A 19,427-nucleotide genomic window follows, 5' to 3' on the forward strand; every position below is an offset into this window, starting at 1 on the left:
TGGAAGTCCTAAATCAGGATGGCCAGATGCAGATTTGATCCACTGCCATCCTAAATGCGAGTCCAGTGTGCTAACCACTGCCCGATCTCGCTCAGTGGCAAACTTTATAACGGGAGATGTACATATGGAGACGAAAGAGGGTGTGATGTGCATCTAGATGTCCACTCTGTAATTCACACTTAAGTGCCTGGGAAAGAGTTCATCAAATCACTTTCAGGCTATTTTCCACTGTTCCATTCTCGAATAGCACATGGGAAAAGTAAAACACTTAAATCTTCCTGTAAGGCCTCTAAATTCCCTTATTTTATTATTATGACCATTTCTTCCTATGTAAGTTGGCATCATCAAAATATTTTCACATTTAGAAGAAAGTCTGTGATTGAAATTTAATGAAAAGATCTTGCTACAAAGAAAAATGACTGTTTTAAGGATAGCCACACTAACTTATTTATCACACCTGCAACACTCTCCCCCCTATTTCATGATAATATCAAATGTGCTGCCCTTCTGTGAACTTTTCAATGTCTCACCAATCCCGTCTCATACAGATCCCATACCATGCAACAATATTCTAGTAAACGGCAGACAATTGTAGTGTAGGTAGTCTCTTTAGCACACCTGCTGCATCTTTTAAATGCTCTGCTAATAAAACGCAGTCTTTGTTTCATCTTCGCCACAGAATTTTCTATGAGATCATTACGATTTACATTGTTAATAATTGTAATACCTAAGTATTTAGTGGAACTGATAGCCTTTAAATTCTTGCAATTTATCATGCAACCAAAATTTAATGGAATCCTTTTAGTACTCAAGTGGATGACTTTACACTTTTCATTATTTAGAGTGGGTTGCCACTTTTCACACCATATAGATCACCATATCTAAATCCTTTTGCAATTGGCTTTGATCTTCTGGTGAGTTTATTAGGGAGCAGATGACAGGACAAACTGCAAACAATTTATGACAGCTGCTCAGATTGTCTCTCAAATAGGAACAGCAGAGAATCTCTAACACTTCCCCCTGGGGAAACATCACCCAGTCACACAACTGAGATGACAGGCACACACAATTTGACTGTAAGTAATTTTAAAAACAGTGTCAAATAATTCTGAAAATCTAGAAAAATGGAATCGATTTGAGCCCTGCCAGTAGCACTCATTACTTTGAGTTGATAAAGAGCTAGTCATGTTTTAGAAGAACACTGTGTTCTGAATCCTTGCTGATAACGTGTCAATAAATCTTTCTTTAAGGTAATTCATAATGCTTGAACACAGTATATGTTCCAAAATTCCCCCTGCAAATCAACTTCGGTGATATGGGTCTGTAATTCAATGGATTGTTTGTCCTTCTTTCTTGAGTATTGGTGTAACTTGTGCAACTTTCCAGTCTTTGGGTACGGATTGTTCATCGAGCAAGAAGTTTTATATAAGCTAAATATGAGACTATTATATCAGCTTACTCTGAAAGGAATGTAACTAGTATACAATATAGACTGGAAGAATATTTCTTTGAATTTAAGCCATATCTGGTCTATGCTTACATAGTTTGGAAGGATTGTAGACAGTCTCTCGAGAAGGCATCAAGGAAACGTGTTCCTGCTTTTTTAAATACGAAGGTCGTTAAATAAGCAATGCAACACTTTTTTTTCCAATCAGTTTCGGTTGAAAACATGTGAAATAGTTTTTGTGGAATATTCCCATTTCACATCCCCTACAGTCTCATGAAATTCTGATATGTGGTGCACTATATACATCCTTGAAAACAGCGTCTGTGTCAGAGGTGCGTTCCAGGTAGATAGCTGCCACTGAATTTCTTTCGTGGCAAACCAGAGCATCATACAGGGTGACAAGTATTTAAACCGACAAACTCTGGGAGGTTGTAGGGGACATCAAAACAAATATTTTTTCCTAATGTCACTTTTTCCTATGAGGCGTATTTAAACCAGTACAGGAAGATTTCTCTGGCGGTAAATTAATTAAACCAACCATCAATTTTCCATTCTTTTATGACCAAGAGACAACACATTAACAACCCAATTTCAATTATAGCAGATTTTCAAAAATGCCTCCATTGACATGTAAACAAAGGTTACACCTTCGGATCATGTTCTGTCTGACATGGGCAAAAACCCCAGGAGTATCCTGAATTGTTCCTGCTGCTGCTACTATCCGGGCAACCAGATCCTCTTCTGATGCAACAGGAGTTGCGTAAACAAAGTTGCGCATCTCTCCTCACACAAAAAAGTGCAAAGGGGACATATCTGGGGATCGAGCAGGCCATGGTACAGGACCAACTCTGCCAATCCACATTTCTGGGAACCGTCGGTCCAGGAATCGACGCACATGGCGACTGAAATGTGCCGGCGCCCCGTCATGTTGGAACCACATGCGTTGTCTTGTAGGGAGCGGGACGTCTTCCAGCAACTCTGGCGAGAAACTTGTGATAGTGCTTGCCATTTAATGGCCTAGATAGCAGATATGGCACAATTAAACAGTCCCCAACAACACCGACCCACACATTAACGAAGAACCACACTTGATGAGCGCTAGTAACTGTGGGCTGTGGGTTATCTTCACTTCAAACAGGCGAATTGTGCATGTTGAAGACTCCATCATGCCCGAATGTTGCTTCATCAGTAAACAACACCCCGAGTATGGAAATGTAGGATGCATTTCACACTGTTCCAGGTACCACTGCGAAAACTGTACTCTGGTTGGATAATCAACTGGTTCCAGGTTGTGGACACGCTGTAAGTGAAATGGACGTACCAATTGCTCTCGAAGGACTGTTCTTACATTTGTCTGATTCGTCCCCATGTTACGTGCAATTACACGAGTGCTGATTGAAGAATCCCGCTCCACATGCTGCAAGACAGTTTCCTCAAATTGCAGCGTTCTTACCATGCGCCGGCGTCCCTTTCCAGGTAATCTGCTAAATGACCCGGTCTCACGTAGACGCTGGCACACAGCAGCAAAGGTCGTATGATGCGGGATACGGCGATTAGGGTATTGTTGTTGATAAACCCGCTGTGCAGCTCGTCCATTGTGGTGCGCTATGTAGTACACACCAACCATATCAGTGTACTTACTCCAGGTGTATCACTCCATTAGTAAACAGAGACATTGCACTACTACACAGGTGGACAGCAGTTTCCTACAACTGAAGAGCATAATACGGCCTCCAACGGTTTAAACAACACTCATAGGAAAAATGACATTATGGAAAAATATCTGTTTTGATGTCCGCTACAACCTCCCAGAGTTTGTTGGTTTAAATACTTTTCACCCTGTAGATTTTCATAGGTACCTGCAGAATGTTTACCGAGACCTGCTAGCCAATGAGAGCATGGCGAGTCATTGGGTGAGGTGTCTCATCAATGCAATAAGGTTCCACAAACCTGTCTGCTCTCCTGCATACCACCTGGACGCTGGTAGATAGACACAATAAAACACACACACACACACAAATTTCAAGCTTTCGCAACCCAAGGTTGCTTCATCAGGAAAGAGGGAAGGGGAGCGAAAGACGAAAGGATGTGGGTTTTAAGGGAGAGGGTAAGGAATCATTCGAATCCCGGGAGCTGAAAGACTTACCTTAGGGGGAAAAAAGGACAGGTATACACTAGCGCGCACGCACGCGCCCACACACACACACACACACACACACACACACACACACACACACATATATCCATCTGCATATATACAGACAGAGGCAGACATATGTAAAGGCCATATATATATATATATATATATATATATATATATATATATATATATATATAGAGAGAGAGAGAGAGAGAGAGAGAGGGGGAGAGAGGGAAACATTCCACGCGGGAAAAATATATTTAAAAACGAAGATGATGTGACTTACCATACGAAAGTGCTGGCAGGTCGATAGAAACACAAACAGACACATACATACACACAAAATTCAAGCTTTCGCAACAAACTGTTGCCTCATCAGGAAAGAGGGAAGGAGAGGGAAAGACGAAAGGAAGTGGGTTTTAAGGGAGAGGGTAAGGAGTCATTCCAATCCCGGGAGCGGAAAGACTTACCTTAGGGGGAAAAAAGGACGGGTATACACTCGCGCGCACACACACACATATCCATCCACACATATACAGACACAAGCAGACATATTAAAAGGCAAAGAGTTTGGGCAGAGATGTCAGTCGAGGTGGAAGTGCAGAGGCAAAGATGTTGTTGAATGACAGGTGAGGTATGAGTGGCAGCAACTTGAAATTAGCGGAGATTGAGGCCTGGTGGATAACGGGAAGAGAGGATATATTGAGGAGCAAGTTCCCATCTCCGGAGTTCAGAAGGGTTGGTGTTAGTGGGAAGTCCTGCCCTGAAATGAGATTCATCTTTCATGAAATCCTCCCCACTCCACCAAGAGTGTCTTTCCGCCGTCCACCTAACCTTCATAACCTCTTAGTTCATCCCTGTGAAATCCCCAAACCTACTTCCCTACCCTCTGGCTCCTACCCTTGTAACCGCCCCCAGTGTAAAACCTGTCCCATGCACCCTCCCACCACCACCTACTCCAGTCCTGTAACCCGGAAGGTGTACACGATCAGAGGCAGAGCCACGTGTGAAAGCACCCACGTGATTTACCAACTGACCTGCCTACACTGTGACGCATTCTATGTGGGAATGACCAGCAACAAACCGTCCATTCGCATGAATGGACACAGGCAGACAGTGTTTGTTGGTAATGAGGATCACACTGTGGCTAAACATGCCTTGCTGCACGGCCAGCACATCTTGGCACAGTGTTACACCGTCCAGGTTATCTGGATACTTCCCACTAACACCAACCCTTCTGAACTCCGGAGATGGGAACTTGCTCTTCAATATATCCTCTCTTCCCGTTATCCACCAGGCCTCAATCTCCGCTAATTTCAAGTTGCTGCCACTCATACCTCACCTGTCATTCAACAACATCTTTGCCTCTGCACTTCCGCCTCGACTGACATCTCTGCCCAAACTCCTTGCCTTTTAATATGTCTGCTTGTGTCTGTATATGTGTGGATGGATATGTGTGTGTGCGCGCGTGAGTGTATACCCGTCCTTTTTTCCCCCTAAGGTAAGTCTTTCCGCTCCCGGGATTGGAATGACTCCTTACCCTCTCCTTTAAAACCCACATCCTTTTGTCTTTCCCTCTCCTTCCCTCTTTCCTGACGAAGCAACCGTTGGTTGCGAAAGCTAGAATTTTGTGTGTATATTTGTGTTTGTTTGTGTGTCTATTGATGTGCCATCGCTTTCGTTTGGTTAAGTCACATCATCTTTGTTTTTTTATATATATATATATATATATATATATATATATATATATATATATATATATATATATATATATATATATATATATATATATATATATATATATAATACACACACAGGGTGTTTCATAAGTAATGGTTAATATTCAGGGATTTGACAGGAATGATCATTCAAAACAAAAAAAGTCAAGTAAACACAGGCTCTAAAATGCATACCTTAAGAGCTATTTGAAATTCTGGATCTTCGATACTGTGAAACAAATTTCTTCTACTGCAAGCTCTTTGCTTTCCATGTTTTGGAAAGTGGTAGTACAGAATAAATCAAGACAAAAGTGTCCAGTAAATGAGTGCTCTAAAACGCATACCTCAAGAGCTATGAGCACTTGCTCATCTTTGTTACTTTGAACACAACTCATCTAATGAAGAAGTATTCATAACTTTTAAAGTGCGGATTTTAGAGCACATGTTTACTAGACACCTATTTCTTGTTTGGTCCATATTACCACTTACCAAAATATAGAAAGCAAAGAGCCTGCAGTAGAAAAGATCTGTTTCACAGTATCCAAGATCAAGACTTGCTCACAGTTCTTAAGGTACACATTTAAGAGCCCATGTTTACTTGACTTTTTGTTTCCAACCATCATTCCTGTCATTTCCCTGAATATTGACCATCACTTTTGAAACACCCTGTGTACTATACTAGTTTCAGAAGCAGAACAGACTACACCAACCTGTAGGCCAATAGGTGATGTCAGCTATCCCCTGATTTGCAATAGGTACACGTTTCAAATGGAGAGCCGCTCATTAAAATTTTCTCCATGTCCCACTTCCATCTATTGTATGTTAAGATTGCACATGCATAATGACATATCTGTAGGTCACAACATGATTTGAATTTCTAAGCTCCCAGTTTCCAAATTAAAGCACTGCATGAAAGAAAGGCCAACTGAACGCTCTTTACCAACTTGTTATTTAAATTGAATCACATGGTATGGATGACCAGTTGTATATCAGAAGGACACTGCAGATGATGATCAGGCATACAGCAAAAGGGATAATAGCTCATAACATGACAATTGTCTTCTGGCATAGCTACCTTTAATAGAAATGGCTCTCACTGACATACATGTCCAGTCATGCTCAAAGACTATTTCCTACACTTCAGAAAGTGATAGCAGATGTTTAATGACCTTCTTTGCTAGCATCACTCACATGTGGTTTTCGTTACCAGACTTATGGTTGAGCTGATTAATATCTCCATTCCTGTTGCTTGCCTACTGTACTCTTTATTTCAGCACAATTGTTGCATCACTTGTCAACAATCTGTATTATACACTCTTAACAAGATCTACCATTTGATTATTTCCTTCTACCATTCCTTCAACTGCTGTTAGCTCCTACCTCTCATGTTCATACTGAGCACACTTTTACGATAAGCAGCAATGTCACAACACAATACATTGCATTTTTTCTTTTATGTATTTGCACATACTCTAGTTCAGTCAAATGATGCTTCTTTAATTTTTTTGAGGAGGGAAGGAAGTGTTGCATTTCCTGGAATATTATTATCTGTCGTACATGAAAATAGTGTCATGAAGGGTGTAGGAAAATTCTTTAGATTCAAAATTTAGTCTTACTATCGACAGTTTGTTATCATTTAAATACAGGACCTTATCAGACATCTGTGCTGACAGTAAAGACACCCTATATCATTACTTTCTATGGTTGTTAAAGCACCATCTAGTGAATGGTAAGAGCATGATAAAAACTATCATTCCTCTGTTAATTCTAAGCTGTTGACGATGCTGTGGCATGATTTATGGACTTCAAAAACTACAAAAAGTACTGGGAAAGTTTTGCAATACGATTCAACAAGAGGTCACAGGAGGCCAATCGTGCTGTGTTCTGAGAATACTTCATACCTGCAGTGTAGCCTCTGTGCCAAGTCTGTGGGCGTAGTCACTCACAAGCACAGTTAGTTTTAAGTGCTCGGTATGGCACTGTGTTAACGAAGTGAGATTCGGGAAGTTTTGCAGTACAACTTTGCGCGTGGTTTAAACCTAGACCAGTGCTTTGAAGAAATCACTCTTGTGTTACGTGATGTGTGTCCACATCATATGACTATATTCAGGTGGTATAGAGTGTTCCAAAGAGGAAATTTCACTCTGGAGGATGCTGAGAGGCCAGGATCATCAGTTATGGAGGAAAACATTGATGCTGTGAGGAAAATGCTAGAGACCTATAAGCAGATAGAGAATTACTTTAGGGCTAAATTCACCAGCAATTCATTTGATTCTGCATGATCATTTGCCAGTAAAGAAACTTTGTTTTTTTCTGAGTGCCACAGAGTGATGGAAGAGTAGATGACACAATGTGTGACTTGGTGCTGGCAGATGTTATAGAAGTTTTCTACAAGACAACCTCAGTATGTGAATAACATCTCGCCAGGTGATGAGACTTGGCTCTATCAGTAAAGAAGAAAATGATAGCCTTTTTCAAACTGAGAGGAATTGTGAAACATGTTGTTTTGGACACATGCAAGACAGTCACAGCTACTTGGTACACTGAACAGTGCCTGCCCAAACTCATCCAAATCTTTGAAGAACCTGTGACCGAAGTCAAGAATGGACACTTGCTTCATCCATCACAACACTCCAGCTCATTACACCAAAGCATGTACCTAATATTGCAGGGTACAGTGCTGAAACTTCTTGACCACCCTCCTTCCAATCCAGACCAAGCTCCTTGTGACTTTGCACTGTTACTGGATGTGAAAATGAAGCTGAAAGGAGTGCAGTTTTAAAGTGATGAGGACTTCAATGAGTGTGCCTTTCTCCCTACAGAAACTTGGGAGAAATGGCTTAGGGACTGGTTTCAGAGGATGGGGAGGTGTATTCCACATGGTGGAAATTACTTCAAAAAATTAAATAAATAAAGCTGTATTGCAAAACTTTCCTAGTGCCCTTTGTACAATCATTTTCTCTTTGGTTGTTCACCTAGCTACAGTAGCACCTCACAATGTGAGAAGATGTTTGATTACCTGCTCTCTCTCCCCCCCCCCCCCCTCCCCCCTCCTGGCAGATTAAAACTACATGCCACACTGGGACTTTGACTAACATCAGGTGGGACCGATGGCCTTTGGATCTCAAGAGATCACATTTCACGGCTTCAACAGCTCCCATACTATCACCTTACAACGTGCTTCAAATCAGTACTGCACCACAACTTTACTTCCAATAACTAGTACAAATAATATTAAATCCATTGTGGTAGAAAAATTGCATTCTTTGGCACGTTTCTGCTTCTTTATGATAAAAACTCTGCAATCTTTACCTATACATTATGTTGTAATTGAGCTGTAAATTACTCAAAGTGCTTCATTTTAATGGGAGATAGGCAATGCTCCGAATACACGGAAAACTGCATAACAAAACACACCAAACCCTCAAACTGAATATTACAGAATGATTTCAATTTCTGCATCCTCACTGGTACCTCACATAATTCTCTCACTGGCCTTCCAAAACTAATGTCTTGCAAACCTACATACTATAGATGAAAAAAATGTCCCCATGCAGTTGCACTGTTACTGCTTACAGGCTACTTCATGTCAAATCAAACTCACAACACCACAGACAATACTGAAAACAGGAAATTCTAGTAAGGGAAAAAAAAAAACATTTTAATTTACACCTGGTTTGCAAACTCAAGAAATAACTGCTTTCTATCTCAAAGAAGTTATTCTTTTAATCAACTACTGGTATGCATGTTTAAATGGAGCCAAAGAAATGAGAAACATTTTTAATACCAGAGCTTATTGTTGTAAATAGTTCTCTAATGGGATTACATCCATTACATTAATACTTATTTGAGAACTTTGATGTAGATTCAACCATTCAATTGAACATCTAAAACAGAACAGACTACTCAAGTAACTGCAGGTGCTGCCTGACTACATATACAGTCTTGACACCGCAACTACTACTTTATGAACTTGTCTTGACTGCTTAATAGGATGTGGTGTGAGAGCAAAAGGAAGAAGCATTGCCCAAAACATTGGCTGCCTTGTGGAGAAGAGCGGAGCAGCAAAAACAAGTTACGGCCTTCGCATGCAGTGTTGGTACTATTCCATCAGCGTTTTGTTTTGAGCAACAACTAAATTAGAATTTAAACAAGGTAATAACAAATAGTAAAACGTTAACATGAGGATATGAAGGGGGTAGATGGGAACTGCATCACTTCATAGACACAATGGTTACTACAATGCTACAAACATTATTGCTACTGTTACACCTGTAAAGCTGTTAGTGGCTGGACACAGTTGTTTAAGCCTAAAAACTTCAGACTTCTTTAGACTCTTAACTAGGAAGGTCAAACATCAACAATGATACAATTTGTTTTTAATTGTATTCAGAGTTCATTGTGCTTATTTACAATGCAGTCAACAGTTTAATGTGATAAAAGAGTTCTGAATAGTCCATCTGTAGACCACAGTGTGCATTGAAAAAGAAACAGTCAGTAAAACAATGGTGGGAATTAATATTTATAATATGCTTTTTTGTATCAGTTTGTTCAGTATCACAATGGGTACAAAACCTGGGTCTTAAACTACACCCTAATAAATCACAAGTGACCCTTGTACAGGATGTTTGGATATTTCCAGTACAAACTTTTAGGACTCCTAGTGGGGAGTGAGTACATAATATTCTGAATAGGAACCCATGTCCAGAAATGTACCATTTCCATTCTAAGGCAGTTTCAATTAAGGTGTTTAACTCATCCACTTCTGCTTTAGGAATTGAACTAAGTGTGATGCAGTAAAATCGTTAGGTAACAATTCGAAAGAAAATTTAAGAAAACATCCATTTATCACTTAAGCATATCATTTTACATTGACACTGAAGCATTACCTGTTTACATTATTCCAAAACAAAAAAAGAATCCAGCATACTGTATGTACAGAATAGTACCGGTGCATTACAACAATGCCTCAATGTGGCAACCACCAAGTTTGTTAGAGACATTGTACCTACAAATCATGATCACATACACAGGCACGCACGCACACACACACACACACACACACACACACACACACACACACACACACACACAAAACACAATATCCCACCTGGTGTCTCTTCAATTTCTACTGCAGTGGCCTGAACTCTTGCCAGCAGATCTTCCTCAGTGTCTATACAAGAGTTTCGTAAATTAAACTTTGCAAATGATCCTACAAGAAGTACTCCATAGGAGTTAAATCTGGCAATCACAGCAACCATGTGGTTGGACCACCTCTACTTATCCGTCTTTCACCATATCTGTTTGTTGAGATGTCTTCGATCCGCACATGACAAGTGAGGTGGTGCACCATCATGCTAAAACCACACTTCCTGACAGACATTCAGTTGCAAATCTTCCAAGAACTGGTCCAATACATTTTGTAGGAAAGTCAAGTATGCAGGACCAGTTAGGTTGAATGGAACGAGGTATAGCCTAATCACATGACCGTCCAGAATACCTGCCCACCAAACCCGTACTGAAATCCCTGAATGTGTGTGACAAGGGTTTTCGTCTGCCAAGACATGGCTGTTTCAGTGCAGGAACCACATGCAGTAGGCAACACATTTTAGAAAATCAGCTGGGCCCATACCATGTTCCCATTGTAAGTGGTACGGATATAATTGTAGCTCATAAGAATGTCCCAGATAATACTGTGACTAACACCCAATGCACATGTAACTGCTTTAGCACTCCAAAGGTTCTCTTCAATGTGATTCAGTATATCATCTTCAAATTCGGGCATGCAGTGTAGTCATGGAACATCACAGTCTTGTCTCCTCACGGTGCGGGTACTTATTTCTCAGAGCCACTGCATAACTTGGACAAAAAGTTTGTGCAACAGCATGCTATACTGAGGAAAAGTTCATGATACAATGAACTAGCAGCTCTAGCCTTACCTCAAGCTTTACCACACACAAGAATAAAGTATTTCAAAAAATGTACTGAACCATGTTTACTGTATTGGAAACGCACAGGCATTGAATAGCTTTCACATCGGTGACATCAGGCAATCACCTGACATAATTCTGACTACCCTACCACATAGCAAGACAAGTAACTCAGACTTTTCTGTTTCCTTCACCAGATCTGGATACATTACACATCTGAATTGAAACCATCTTAAAACAGAAAATGTACATTTCTGAACAGAGGTTCCTATTCAAAATATTATATACCCACTCCCCCTCTACAAGTCCTAGAAGTTTGTAATGGAAATTTCTGAACACTCTGTATTGTGCTGGAAGCTGATCAGTGAATGCTTACCAAATAACCCTGTGACGAAACGCACCGCTCTTCTTTGGATCTTCTCTATCTCCCCTGTCAACCCGACCTGGTAAGGATCCCACTCTGATGAGAAATACTCAAGTATAGGCCGAACGAGTGTTTTGTAAGCCACCTCCTTTGTAGATGGACTACATTTTCTAAGGACTCTCCCAGCGAATCTCAACCTGGCAGCTGCCGTACCAACAATCAATTTTATATGATCATTCCACTTCAAATCGTTCTGTACACATACTCCCAGATATTTTACAGAAGTAACTGCTATCAGTGTTTGTTCCACTATCATATACTCATACAATAAAGGATCCTTCTTTCTATGTATTCACAATACATTAAGTTTGTCTATGTTAAGGGTCAGTTGCCACTCCCTGCACCAAGTGCCTACCCACTGCAGATCATCTTGCATTTCGCTGCAATTTTCTAATGCTGCAACTTCTCTGTATACTACAGCATCATCCGCGAAAAGCCGCATGGAACTTCCGACACTATATACGAGATCATTTATATATATTGTGAAAAGCAATGGTCCCATAAAACTCCCCTGTGGTATGCCAGAGGTTACTTTAACATCTGTAGACGTCTCTCCACTTAGAACAACATGCTGTATTCTGTTTGCTAAAAATTCTTCAATCCAACCACACAGCTGGTCTGATATTCCATAGGCTCTTACTTTGTTTATCAGGCGACAGTGCGGAACTGTATCGAACACCTTCCGGAAGCCAAGGAAAATGGCATCTACCTGGGAGCCTGTATCTAATATTTTCTGGATCTCGTGAACAAATAAAGCGGGTTGGGTCTCACACGATCGCTGTTTCTGAAATCCTTGTTGATTCCTACAGAGTAGATTCTGGATTTCCAGAAATGCCATGATACGTGAGCAAAAATCTGGTTCTAAAATTTTACAACAGATTGATGTCAGAGATATAGGGTCCACAGTGGGCTGGTTCACCAGGGGCTGAATCGCACAATAACCCTGAGTTCGACGTAGGGCGGTGGAGGGGTGAAGTGGACTGCGGTAGTCACTGTGGGGTTGTGGACCACTGCGGCTGCGGCAGGGACGGAGCCTCTCCGTCGTTTCTAGGTCCCCGGTTAACACACAATACAATACGTACAACCTGACACTGATCCAAAATCATGCTGTATTCAAGAAGACGTTACACCTCTGATCTTTATCATCACAGCTTCCCCCTCCACTTCTCCCAGCTGCCTCCCTTCTGTCCATGTGAACCAGTGTTTCTGTCAACAGCTTTACCTTATGTCACGATCAGGGTCAACGGCAGTCAAGGTGGTGTTTCTCTACTGCTCACAGGTTGACAACATATAAGTTTTGCCAGAAAATAAACTATTCCCCATTTTTCACTATGATAACAAATATTTCACTTTTTTCAAATATGTCACAAATTATGGCAGCACAGCTTCAATTAATAAACTTGGTTGTTAAAATAGTTTCTGTTGCTTGCAAATGTGTATAAGACTTCAGAGGTTGTGGTATATTGACATGAGAATGTAATAATACTCTCATGTCTCTTACTTCAAAACAAGTCATCTGTCCGTTGCTCTCTCATTGGTTGCATAGACCCAGCAGCTGGCACACCCACTTTCCTTCACATTATACCTCATGGTGAGCACTTAAAAATGTCATGACACTCCTGGGAACAGTTTTGAATACTTAACTCTCGTATATGCCTTTTGTCAGATGGGTGATGCAGCTCTTCAAATATAATCACCCTCATTTTTTAAATATGTCTGGTATCTACATCTAGCATTATGAAGACAATTTTTGTGGTTCACAAATTATTAAACAATTTACCCAACTAATTGCATTTCATCTTTTACCTATTTATTTCTACAAAGATACACAGATTTATCATCACAAAACCCCACCGAGGACTAACTTAAGACCAGTCTAAAACTGATGGAAGACTAACACAGTACTGCCTGAATCTATGTGGCCACTGCTAGTGTGACCTATTATTGAGTACTGCTCAAATGTTTGGGGTACCCATCAAGTTGGATTAAAGAAAGAGACAAGTAATTCAGAGGCAGGCTGCTAGATTTATAACCAGTAGGTTCGAACCACAAGTATTAGAGAGATGCTGCAGGGACTCTCTCCCCTTATGTAGCCCTACCATAGTCACATTTCTGTTACAATATTATTCCCATTCAACAAGGATGTTGTGTTATTAATGAAATTGATGTTAACAACACTGCAGTTATTGTAATAACTATATGAATGGTGACACACTGATCTATAGCACAGCTTAGAAGGTTACAGTTCGAGAAATGGTGATGCCAACAAAAATGAGTACAAACCAAAGGTTGTGGTAACATTGATCTGTTGCATAGGCTGAGGTCCATACAAGATAAATTTAGAAAAACTGTAATACATAATTAACAAGTCTCCCACAAGTATTATAGTAAATACATTGTACAGTCATTATAAAAAGTATGAGGATAAACCACTATGTGATTCATATAACAGTACTATAGTGTTTTGCTTCAACATTAAACTTTTAGAGCAAAAACAAGCCAGAAAGGCAACAGTCCATAATAAAAACTATGTGTGGTGGCACACTAGTTAAGAGACAAGACTCATCTGGGAGAGCCATGGTTCAAACCAATATCTTTTGTTCAGATCTAAAATTTCTGTATTTCATCGTCAGCTGCTTAAGGGAAATAAAGGTAAGGTTACTTTTATAAGGATACGGTAATTGTATAATACCTATTAATAGTCAATGAATTTAAGTGACAGAAGCCATAAACACCACTTTAATTGGTCTCTACGGTACACAGATCTGTGAGAAAATTATGAGTATTACCCTAATTTAATGAAGTAAATAAATCACACAATATTGTACAAATGAATAAAAGTGTGACTTCATTAATACTTGTTCCAAACACCATGAATGCAACATTTTGTAATGATGTTAAATGCATCTGTTTAACGTAAGTTTTCTTTACATGATATATATTTTTTTATTTGCAGTTACTACTTCATATCTAAAAATTCACCTATTCAGGAGAAGGAGTTGTATTCAGAAATTCTTTTAACTTGTTTTTATATGTTGGTTGGCTATCTGTCACACTTTTAAAGCTATTTGGTAAATGACTAAAGATTTTTTGGCAGCATAACACACCCGTTTCTGTGCCAAAGTCAGATTTATTAACCAGAATAGTGAAGATCATTCTTTCTTCTAGTGTTGTAGCTATGCACTTTGCTATTATTTTTGAACTGGGATGGATTATTAATAACAAACTTCATAAGTGAATATATGTATTGTGAAGGTACTGTGAATATCCTGAGATCCTTAAATATATGTCTGCAAGGTGATCCAGGGAGGGCTCCAACTATTATTCTCATTATACACTTTTGTACAACAAATATTTCTTCTCTTAGTGATGAATTACCCCAAAACATGCCATGTCAAAGAAGTGAATGAAAATATGCATAGTACACTAATTTATTGATATGTTTATCACCGAAATTTTCAATAACTGTTATAGCATTAGTAACTGAACTTAACCATTTCTGCACTTTATCAATGCGTTTTTTCATGTTCAGTTTCTCATTAATACACACATTCAGAAATTTTGAATATTCTGTCTTAGCAACAGACTTCTGTTCAACGTCTATGTTTACCAATGTTGTTATGCCATTCACTGTACAGAAATGTATATACTGTGTTTTCTCAAAACTTAGTGAGAATCTATTTGCAGAGAACCACTTAATAATTTTCTGAAAGACATTGTTTACAATTTCCTCAGGAAATTCTTGTTTGTTGGGTGTAATTGCTGTACCTGTATCATTAGCAAAATGAATTGTCTTTGCATCTTCATGAAAACAGAGATGTACTTCATTAATATATATGGCAGTCATACATGTGGCTTACAGCATAGTTAATTACACAAAAAATGACTATTTGGCAATATTCTTTTCGAATTATTATTTCTCTGTGTTCAGGTAATGTGGAATACCATCTTTTACATGTTTTACAATATCGGTATATAAATAAAATTACTATAGCAGAAACATACCTTGGTTCAAGTAGGGAATTCTTTAATACTATGGCGTCAAATTAGTGCTGAACTGTGTGTAAAAATCTGCAGATTCATAATTATGACAGCAGCAACCCTGCAAAATAAGATAATTATATTTTATACTGATGTTAAGTTTTTATGTTTCTACAGTAATTGTTGTTCAAGGGGCATGCATAAGCCTCTAGTGTTAACTGTTCTGGTACGTGTACATAAACTTGCTTGATGTTTCAATATATGAATCTCTAGAGTGCCACTGTATCACATTTTGCAAATTCAACAACCTGCCAACAGTAACCAGCAGCCACTACCTGACAGAGACATTGGGGTTTTTACATAACTTAATCCAGAGGCGGAACAGAGAGCCATATATTGAACAGATTCGCGAGAAGGACTAGAGGGGTCATCAGTCTGTTTCACTGCAATTTAAAAGCCTACAGTTCCTGCTGATTAGAACGTTCAGTATATTAAGTGTTTTAATGAAACGTGTTCCATACTGATAGTGCGAACACTCTCCAATGGAAGAAATCCGAAAACTTTCAGCTGCAGCGCATCGCTAACAAAACACATTACTCTGAAGACACCGAATATAACACCCACAATATCCGGAATTTCTTATAGGCCTAATACAGCGATAAGGTATAATAGTATTAATCAAGAAGAGTGATGTGTTAGTACACTTTCTCCCGCTACAACACCAACGCAGATATATCTCTTATTCAAATTTATGCCGCCGTAGACAAATTAAAAATTCGATACGTACATAACGGGTTAACATCTTAACACAGCGCGCAAAATTTCTAGCCTGATGCAACACGCTTGTCCTTGGTGGCGCACACTGTTACCAAGAACGATAACATGCATGCAGTTATCAATTCCATTCTTGTCCTTTCGACCTAGTAACCTAATTAATATTCCGATTTTGTAAACAATGCATTTAGAAGCGAAAAAACTAAAATAACTTACGAAACTTACGGATACAGCGCTCAAATAAAATCATGTTCGCGTCAGTTGTTTCTACCTAGTTTCCGCGTTTAGAATACTGTCATTGTGCTACCGATCAAATACCGTGAACAAATGGTCACTAGCACTATTCACACAAGGTGATGAAAGAGTTGATGTGACATTAGTCACAGGATTTCTTATCGGACAACAAACACCGGTTGGGAAATTAGTCATCCCTGTGTCACAAGGAACTTGAGCTGTCATTGGGACCAAGGATGTTCTATTCTGCGTAAACTGCGCTGTAGTGGACCACTAGCGATATGGTATAGCGTCTTTGGCTAGCCGTATAGTGTGGAAAAATCTTTTTCCACTTCATGATTACGTTGAGGCAGTAGGGGTAACGAAACAACAGCTGTGATAGCAAAAATAGGGCTTTTTAACCTCAATGATTTGTTTCAGTCACTACAACCCAACCGTAGAAGTTGCAACCTTGAAGCCATCTGCTTTACTAGTATCCTGGTTGATGGGTGATAATGTTAACGCGCGACTGCAAAGTTATGTAATATAAGGAAACCTCTGTTATTATTACCAGGCAGGAAGGCATCACTATATTCAGAATTAAGAGTTTGTTTTCCTGCCTCAATGCGTCCACTACATCATTCAATGTTATTCGCGCAGTTTCGTTTGTAACACCATTGAAGTGCCCCTAACTGCTATTAAAATAAAAAGAAAAGAACAGTTGCCTACGAAATTTGTTTAGATTATTAGGCTACTCTTTTATTACCACATCAAGTCATTACTGAACAAATAGCGTCAATATTGCAATGCAGGCATAATAGAGTTATGCAACTGCATACAACAAAAGAGAAGTACCGTACGTGAATTAAACATAGGGTAAAGTGGGGTAAGATTGAAACAAAATAATTTTGATGAAATGAACATTGAAATTTTTGCTTGCTCATGATGGTAGTTCCTCAGTATGTAGAAAAACAAGCGTACACAATTTGGTGCTTGCCCGAGTATTGTTGCATTTTAGTCCTTTCGCCTTCGATTTTTGTGGTAAACAAATTTCAAGATTAGTCCAAAATGTTATTACCAAAAATTTCAGAACATGTGTTTGATGAATGTATGAACAGTGGGCTATCTTCTTCTCATATATCGTTTCATCTAAATACTATACATTCCCAACAATTTTGGTTTCATATCGATAGGAACAGGAGGAACAAGACTTTTGGTAAGGTGAATACTGGGTTATAAATACAAAATCAAATAGGGGTAATGCAGGAGTAGGTTTAATAATGAATAAAAAAATAGGAGTGCGGGTAAGCTACTACAAACAGCATAGTGAATGCATTATTGTGGCCAAGATAGACATGAAGCCCACGCCTACTGCAGTAGTACAAGTTTATATGCCAACTAGCTCTGCAGATGATGAAGAAATTAATGAAATGTATGATGAGATAAAATAAATTATTCAGGTAGTGAAGGGAGACGAAAATTTAATAATCATTTGGTGACTGGAATTCGACAGTAGGAAAAGGAAGAGAAGGAAACGTAGTAGGTGAATATCGATTGGGGCTAAGAAATGAAAGAGGAAGCCGCCTGGTAGAATTTTGCACAGAGCATAACATAATCATAGCTAACACTTGGTTCAAGAATCATAAAAGAAGGTTGCATACATGGAAGAAGCCTGGAGATACCGACAGGTTTCAAATAGATTATATAATGGTAACACAGAGATTTAGGAACCAGGTTTTAAATTGTAAGACATTTCCAGGGGCAGATATGGACTCTGACCACAATCTATTGGTTATGAACTGTAGATTAAAACTGAAGAAACTGCAAAAATGTGGGGATTAAAGGAGATGGGACCTGGATAAACTGAAAGAACCAGAGGTTGTACAGAGTTTCAGGGAGAGTGAAAGGGAATGATTGACAGGAATGGGGGAAAGAAATACAGTAGAAGAAGAATGGGTAGCTTTGAGGAATGAAATAGTGAAGGCAGCAGAGGATCAAGTAGGTAAAAAGATGAGGGCTAGTAGAAATCCTTGGCTAGCAGAAGAGATACTAAATTTAATTGATGAAAGGAGAAAATACAAAAATGCAGTAAATGAAGCAGGCAAAAAGGAATACAAACGTCCCAAAAATGAGATCGACAGGAAGTTCAAAATGGCTAAGCAGGGATGGCAAGAGGACAAATGTAAGGATGTAGAGGCTTATGTCACTAGGGGTAAGATAGATACTGCCTACAGGAAAATTAAAGAGACCTTTGGAGAAAAGAGAAGCACTTGTATGAATATCAAGAGCTCAGATGGAAACCGAGTTCTAAGCAAAGAAGGCAAAGCAGAAAGGTGGAAGGAGTATATAGAGGGTCTATACAAGGGCAATGTACTTGAGGGCAATGTTATAGAAATGGAAGAGGATGTAGATGAAGATGAAATGGGAGATATGATACTGCGTGAAGAGTTTGATAGAGCACTGAAAGACCTGAGTCGAAACAAGGCCCCAGGAGTAGACAACATTCCATTAGAACTACTGACAGCCTTGGGAGAGCCAGTCCTGACAAAACTCTACCATCTGGTGAGCAAGATGTATGAGACAGGCGAAATTCCCTCAGACTTCAAGAAGAATATAATAATTCCAATCCCAAAGAAAGCAGGTGTTGACAGATGTGAAAATTACCGAACTATCAGTTTAATAAGTCACAGCTGCAAAATACGGACGCAAATTCTTTACAGACAAATGGAAAAACTGGTAGAAGCCGACCTCAGGGAAGATCAGTTTGGATTCCGTAGAAATGTGGGAACATGTGTGGCAA

The 19,427-nt window shown here is 39.3% G+C and overlaps 1 protein-coding gene across 3 annotated transcripts in view; it reads right to left on the reverse strand.

Annotated features, from left to right (window-relative positions):
- Nucleotides 1–16,862, reverse strand: part of LOC126480956 (major facilitator superfamily domain-containing protein 12-like) — a 66,622-nt gene extending 49,760 nt beyond the window's left edge. Inside the window, exons 1-2 of one of the 3 annotated variants that reach the window (XM_050104383.1) lie at nucleotides 16,640–16,862; nucleotides 15,665–15,761 (exon numbers count right to left, since the gene is read on the reverse strand). The gene's annotated coding sequence lies outside the window, so the exon portion shown is untranslated. Of the gene's footprint in view, nucleotides 1–15,664; nucleotides 15,762–16,427; nucleotides 16,502–16,630 lie in introns of those variants that run through there. The other 2 variants (XM_050104384.1, XM_050104385.1) reach the window with 2 other exon arrangements.
- Between the last annotated feature and the right edge of the window lie 2,565 nt (nucleotides 16,863–19,427).

Source organism: Schistocerca serialis, chromosome 5, assembly GCF_023864345.2.
Source record: "Schistocerca serialis cubense isolate TAMUIC-IGC-003099 chromosome 5, iqSchSeri2.2, whole genome shotgun sequence".
NCBI lineage: Eukaryota > Metazoa > Arthropoda > Insecta > Orthoptera > Acrididae > Schistocerca > Schistocerca serialis.